The sequence below is a fragment of the Callorhinus ursinus genome, unplaced genomic scaffold, assembly GCF_003265705.2.
Source record: "Callorhinus ursinus isolate GAN/ISIS: 27379988/994484 unplaced genomic scaffold, GSC_fseal_2.0 scaffold14, whole genome shotgun sequence".
In the NCBI taxonomy this organism is placed as follows: domain Eukaryota; kingdom Metazoa; phylum Chordata; class Mammalia; order Carnivora; family Otariidae; genus Callorhinus; species Callorhinus ursinus.
Genome location: NW_027397076.1, coordinates 3,001,411 through 3,008,221, shown reverse-complemented (window position 1 = coordinate 3,008,221; position 6,811 = coordinate 3,001,411).

Here is a 6,811-nt window from a genome sequence, read left to right as displayed (position 1 = left end):
TATATATATATACCACATCTTCTTTATCCATTCATCTGTCGATGGACATCTTGGCTCTTTCCATAGTTTGGCTATTGTGGACATTGCTGCTATAAACATCGGGGTGCACGTACCCCTTCGGATCACTACATTTGTATCTTTGTTACTTGTGATTCTTGATGTAGTTTTTTTTGGAATGTTGGTGAGGTTGGTGGGGTCGGGGAGTCGACGACCAAGAGGGAATTCTTGAGACATCTTTGGTGCAAAAAGTGGTTTTATTAAAGCATGGGTCCGGCACCCGTGGGCAGAAGAAACCGCTGCTGTCACTGCTACCTGCTGCCCTGGGATTGTGAGGAGCAAGTGATTATACACCTGGGGGATGGGAGGAGTGAAGATAAGGGAAGTTCCAAGAGGACTTTCATATGCTAAAGGAGACTCCTGATCCTGGAGGAGTGTTATTATCTGCCCATCTCAAGTATTTGTCAATGGGCTGCTGGTTATAAGGACATTTATTTTTTTTAAAGATTTTATTTATTTATTTGAGAGAGAATGAGAGATAGAGAGCACGAGAGGGAAGAGGGTCAGAGGGAGAAGCAGACTCCCCGCTGAGCAGGGAGCCCGATGCGGGACTCGATCCCGGGACTCCAGGATCATGACCTGAGCCGAAGGCGGTCGCTCAACCAACTGAGCCACCCAGGCGCCCTGGTTATAAGGACATTTAATCTTATCTACATTTCCTTCTGCTTTTGTTTCCCGCATCAATTCTGACTCTCTGGTGATAAATCACAAGTTCCTACGACTCCGCCTCCTTCAGAAGAGGACCCCTTCCCCCCCCCCCCCCCCCCCCCCGGCCCCGTTCAATTAATTTGCTAGAGCGGCTCACAGCACTCCGGAAACTAGTTTACTGATTAGATTACTGATTTATTACAAGGGCTGTAAAGGATACAAATGAAGAGCCAGATGAAAAAATTCAGAGAGGTCTGGAAGGGTCCTGAACACAGAAGCGCCTGCCCCTGTGGACTTTGGGGTACACCCCCCTCCCTGCATGTGGTTGCAAACTGGTTCACCAACCTGGAAACTCTGAACTCCCTCCTTTTGAGTTTTTATGGAGGCTTCATAACACATGATTGATTAAATCATCAGTCATTGGTGATTGAAGTCAATCTCCTGCTGTTCTCCCCTCCCTGAGATGGGAGGCGGGGCTGAAAGTTACAAGCCTCTAATCACTTGGTTGGTTTCCCGGGCAACCAGCCCCCATCCTTAGGGGCTTTCCAAAGTTCCCGCCTTAACATACACTCAGATGTGGTTGAAAGCGGCTTGTTATGAATAGCAGACAACTTTATCGTTCTTATCTTAGGAAATCCCAAAGGTTTTAGGAGCTTTGTGCCAGAAATCGGGATGGAGACCAAATACTTATTTCTTATTGTAAATCACAATACCACACAAGGATACTAACATGCACAAACACCAGATCAAGAAGTCAACATTTATACATCACTACTGACCAACTTACAGATTCTGTTCAAATTTCAGCACTGTCTCAATGATGTCAGTTTTTCTTTTTTGGTCCAGGATCCTATCCAGGAATATACATACATTACCTTCAGTTGTCATGTCGTTCAGACTCCTTCAGTCTGGAACAGTTTGTCAGCCTTTTCCTTTCATTCCCTTGACAGTTTTGAGGGTTCATGCTTTCATTAGTATTTGGGGGAGAGAGAGGTAGTCCGACATTACGCCAATATTCTTGTTCTTCATCCGACTCCCACCGACTAGCTTTGACATTCACTGATAACTCCCACCTGCCCGTCACCTCCACAGTGGTTGCAAATGCTTCCTTGGGGTGCCTGGGTGGCTCACAGGGTTAAGTATCTGACTCTTGATCTCAGCTCAGGTCTTGATCTCAGGGTTGTGAGTTCAAGAACTGTGTTGGGCTCCACACCAAAAAAAAAGGGCTTCCCTTACTCTCCGATTAATTTACTCATTTATTTTTATCAGTTTGGACTCATTCCAGTTGGTTGTAACTTATTAATTTTATTATTTTTGATAATGTTCTTAATTGTTGAACTTGTTTCTAATTTGACTGGAGGAGGGGAGGAGCCCTTCAAGCTGGTTCTTTTGACATGTCCCATCATTCACTGAGCATTCATTATTTTCTGGCACAAAATTTCTCTCTCGTCTCTCTCTCTTTCACACACACACACACACACACACACACACACACACACAGGGATTAAACCCCACAAATGACATGTAAACTTTTGTGTGGTTTTACATTTTGGGGGGAGTCTAGCCTGGCTTTCTTATTTTTTATTTTATTTGTCAGAGAGCAAGCAAGAAAGAGAGTGAGTGCACAAGAAGGGGGAGCAGCAGGTTCCCTGCTGAGCAAGGAGCAGGATGCAGGACTCCATCTTAGGACTCTGGGATGACTTGAGTGGAAGGCAGACGCCTAACTGACTGAGCCATCCAGACGTCCCTAGCCAGGCTTTCATCAGATTCTCAGAGAAGGTCCCTGACCTCTGAAAGTTTAAGGACCCTGACTAACACCTCAAGGAATTTCTAGCCATTCTTTCAGATCAGTCATTTTTCAGGTTTCTTACATTGGGTAGCTTGGATTGCTATCTTAATGACTTCCACCCTAAAACAATCTCCAGCTTATGGGAAATGCTCAGTGAATGTTAGCCATTAAGACTGTAAGGGAGGATTCTCATGCTCAGTGTCTAGACCCTCCAGCGTCTGAGTCCTGAGTATCTGAGTGGAATTTCCAGTTCAGCTGGTTGTAGAACTCACGGAAATAAAGGTAACACCACCACAAAGGTGTTACCTTTTGGGCAGCGAGGAGGCAGGTGATTCCTGCTGCTGCCCCAGGTCTTCTGAACTGAGGAGCACAGGCCCGGGGCAGCCCTGGGATGGGAAGGCGTGCTGTGGAATCATGGGAGGGTCCTGCCTCCTTCAGTGTCCTCCCTCCCCGCCCCCCAGGTTGGCAGTGTTGGTGTCTTCCAGTTAAGGCAGGAAATACGTGTTGTTCCAGCCATGTCACACCCAAGATGATCTCGCTTGCTCTAGCATGTGCGACGTTACCTTCAATGCCTTGTGAAGCGCTTTGTGGCAGTCATTTCCCTTTATCTCACGTCACACAATATTTGCTGGAAGCTTCCTGTAGGCAGGACTAGGAATGTTATTGTTGTTGTTCATTTTTTTAATTGCAAGACAATGTGAGATGTAGGAAAAGCTCTCAGCCAAAAGTGAGAGCCCTTCCCTCTGGCCCCACCTCCTCAGCAACTTGCTGGGTGATGCTGGACAAGTTGCTGGGCTGAATGATGCGCTGTCAGACTCAGTGTTATGTAACTCCATTTTATGTAGTTCCTCTAATTTTTGACTTTTCATTTGTTTACGCTGTTTCCAAGTATACATGAAGAGCACCATTTAAACCTGTTTCCTCTTTGCGAGAAGGGACCTTGTCTCCCTTTGTTCTCCCGGGACCCGGGAGAGTATTCCCACAGAGTAGACATGGTGAAGCAGGCAGGCACCGTCCTGCTCTCACGGTGCCCACATTCTTCCGGGGAAGACAAAACAAAGAGAAGTACAAACTTCCAGTCAAAAATAAGTAAGTCATGGGGATAAGTACAGCAGAGGGAACATAGTAATATTGTAATAACTTTGTATGGTGGCAGATGGTGGCTACATTGATGGCAGTGAGCAATGTGCAATGAATGTATAAATGTATATGATCGTCAAACCAACCACTATGTTGAACACAGTGAAACTAATATTAATACTGTATGTCAACCATACTGCAATTAAAAATACATTGTGATAGCTTTGTAAGGTGACAGATGGTAACTAGACTTACTGGGATCCTTTTGAATTGTCTAGAAATATCGAATCCCTGATGTACACTTGACACTAATAGGATTTGTATGTCAATTATGTTTCAATTAAAAAAAAAAAAAAGAGGGGCGCCTGGGTGGCTCAGTCGTTAATCGTCTGCCTTCGGCTCAGGTCATGATCCCAGGGTCCTGGGATCGAGCCCCGCATCGCGCTCCCTGCTCCGCGGGAAGCCTGCTTCTCCCTCTCCCACTCCCCCTGCTTGTGTTCCCTCTCTCACTGTGTCTTTCTCTGTCAAATAAATAAATTAATATCTTTAAAAAAAAATAGCCATTTGCCCAAATACCCTATTGAAACTGCACTAGTGATTTGCTGGGCACTAAGAGCAATGGACCTTTCTCAGATCTCCTTTTCTCTGCAGCACTGAATGAGGTTAACGGAGAAACTTGCTCCCATTTCTGTGCCCACACTGGATGATAATAGTTTATACATCTGTTCCCACCCGGTCCCAGCAGACCGTGAGCCTTGAGGGCAGGGACCGGGTCACCAGCCCCAGCATTCAGGACAGAGCCTGGCTCGTTGTGGTTCTCAGGAAGTGCGGACGGCCTGAGAGTGTGCCACCAAGGCAGAGGTGGTTTTGCTTGCCGTGTCCTGGCCTTGGCTTCTATTTCTCCTCTCATCAATAAGCAGAGCTGCACCCTCAGCCCTCTCCTCCTAACCTGGTTCTCTCGCAAATCTCATGTTCTCTGAAGTCTAATAATCTGTTTATAGAGTCTCTCTTCTGAGCTCCTGTAACACAACTTCAGCTGCCATCTTGATGTCCTGTAGCACCTTCAATTCAACAGGGCTAACTCCTCACAGCCCTTCAGAAGTCAGTTTTCCCCTGCACTTTCCGGTTTCTGAGAATGGACTACCCGTGTTCAGTACCCTGGCCACAAAGTCCTGGATTCACTGTCAACTCCTCTTTCTAGACTTCCACTGTCTTACTGCCTCTACCAGCTACGAATCTTTGGGTTGCAAGAAAATTCAACTCAAACTGACTTAAACACAAAAAATTTTCTTAGATAACTGGGAAATCCAAGGATATCCTGCTTCCACACACGGATGAGTCCAGTTCAAATCTGAAATCACGGGGACTCTCCTGCTTTTCTCTCCCTTGGTTCTGCTTTCCTTTATGTAGGCTCCATTCTCAGGCAAGTTAGCTCATGTGGCAAGATGGCTGCCAACAAGTCCAGGCTTACATCATATCCTTAGCAACACCAGGGGCAAGAGAGCACCCTGTTCTCAAGTAATAATAGAAGAACACCCTGGATTAGCTTTTATTCTAACTGGATCAGGTGCCAGTTCCTCAAGCAGTTTCTGGGGCTGGGGGCTCGAGGTGGAGGAAGTGATGCTGAGTATCCAGGTCTGGGTCTAGGGGTGGAGCCGATTCACCCCAACCACATGAACAGAGAATGGGGGTGGAATGGTTGTCTAAGAAATATATGGGTTCCATCACCAGGAGGAAAGAGGACTTATGTGGGGCAGGATATCAACTAAGGAGACACCACAGTCTGAGATGGCAGACAGGGATCTGACCAGGTAAGTGATATAGGCACAGAAAATGAAGAGAAGCATCTTAGAGATACCCGAGAGTTAGAATCGACAAGACTTGTATGAGGGTAAGAGAGAGGCAGGAATCCAAATGACATTAATTTCTGGCTTTGGTGATCGGTGGGTGGTAGTGCCTTTTCTGAGACCGAAAAGAAATTTTAAAGGAGGAAAGGTGATGACTGAGTTTACATGCTGAGTTTGAGATGTTTATGAATCCTTAGGTAGAGGTGTCCAGCAGATGTGGGTTGGAAATGAACGTGGGGTTACCAGCCATAGGTGATGGTTGGAGTCATGGAAATGGGTGAAAATGAGCCATGATGAATGTGCATAACGAAAAGAGAGCCAAGATCTGGCCCTGTGAAAACGTTTTAAGGAGTGTGCCAAGAGTGGTTAATAGCCTCAGATATTGCAGAAGGTAAATAAAAGCTAAATTGGTCCATCTAATGAGCAACTACAAAGTAACTGGTGACTTTGGTGAGTAGTTTCATTGGAATGGTAACGGCACAAGCCAGGATTAAGGAGAATCAAGGACGGGATGGGAGCTGAAGCAGCCCAGGCTTAGGGCGAAGGAATCCCTCTGAAGGAGCTTGGCTGGGATGGAAGATAGGCCAGAATACAGTGTCTTTTCCCTAAAGCACGTATTCTTTGTGCGTATCAGTCAACATCTCAATTGTTTTCATTAGCTTTTGTTTTAAACATATGCATGTCTGTTCCACATTCTCAACTAGACTCTAAGTTCTTGAAGGTAGCAAATGACTTTATCTGTGTCAACTTAAGACTGAGAACAGTACGCTGCCCACAGTAAGAATAAAATACTTGACTGATAAAACATGGATTTGGAGCCTGAGTAAAGGGTATCCTTACATCAGCGACCCAACCAAGTGTCCTGGTGCCTGACTCCCCAGTTTTTGTCCCACTCTGGGAAATTAAACGTGTAGTAACTGAGCTGAGGCAAAGTCCAGAATAGCTTCTCAAACTAACATGCTACAAGTGGGCAATGGTTCTAGGGTGCTGAGTCCCTGGAGGTCCTTAGTGTTTTGAGGGCTACCTAAAATTTACTGATTTGTGGACTCTAAAACAAGGGAAAAGGAAAGGCCTGGTTTACACACATTCATCAAGCAGAATAAAACCTTTACAGTTCATCACAGAATCCTTAATGGTGGTCAGAATCTGGCCTGAGCAAGGCCAAACAATCCCATTTAATAGAAATTTTGGTGAGTGCTCAGAGCAGTAAAAGTTCCAGACTGGACTTGGCTGGTTCTTGTACTGAATAGGAAAAGCAGCACAAAATGGCTATATGAGGTAGTGTGACATCAGGAAAACAGCATTAAACTCGATAGCCAAAAGACCTAGTTCTCTATGCCTCTATGTCATCAGCTGGGTGCCCTTGGGCTAGCTGCTGGACCTTTCTGAG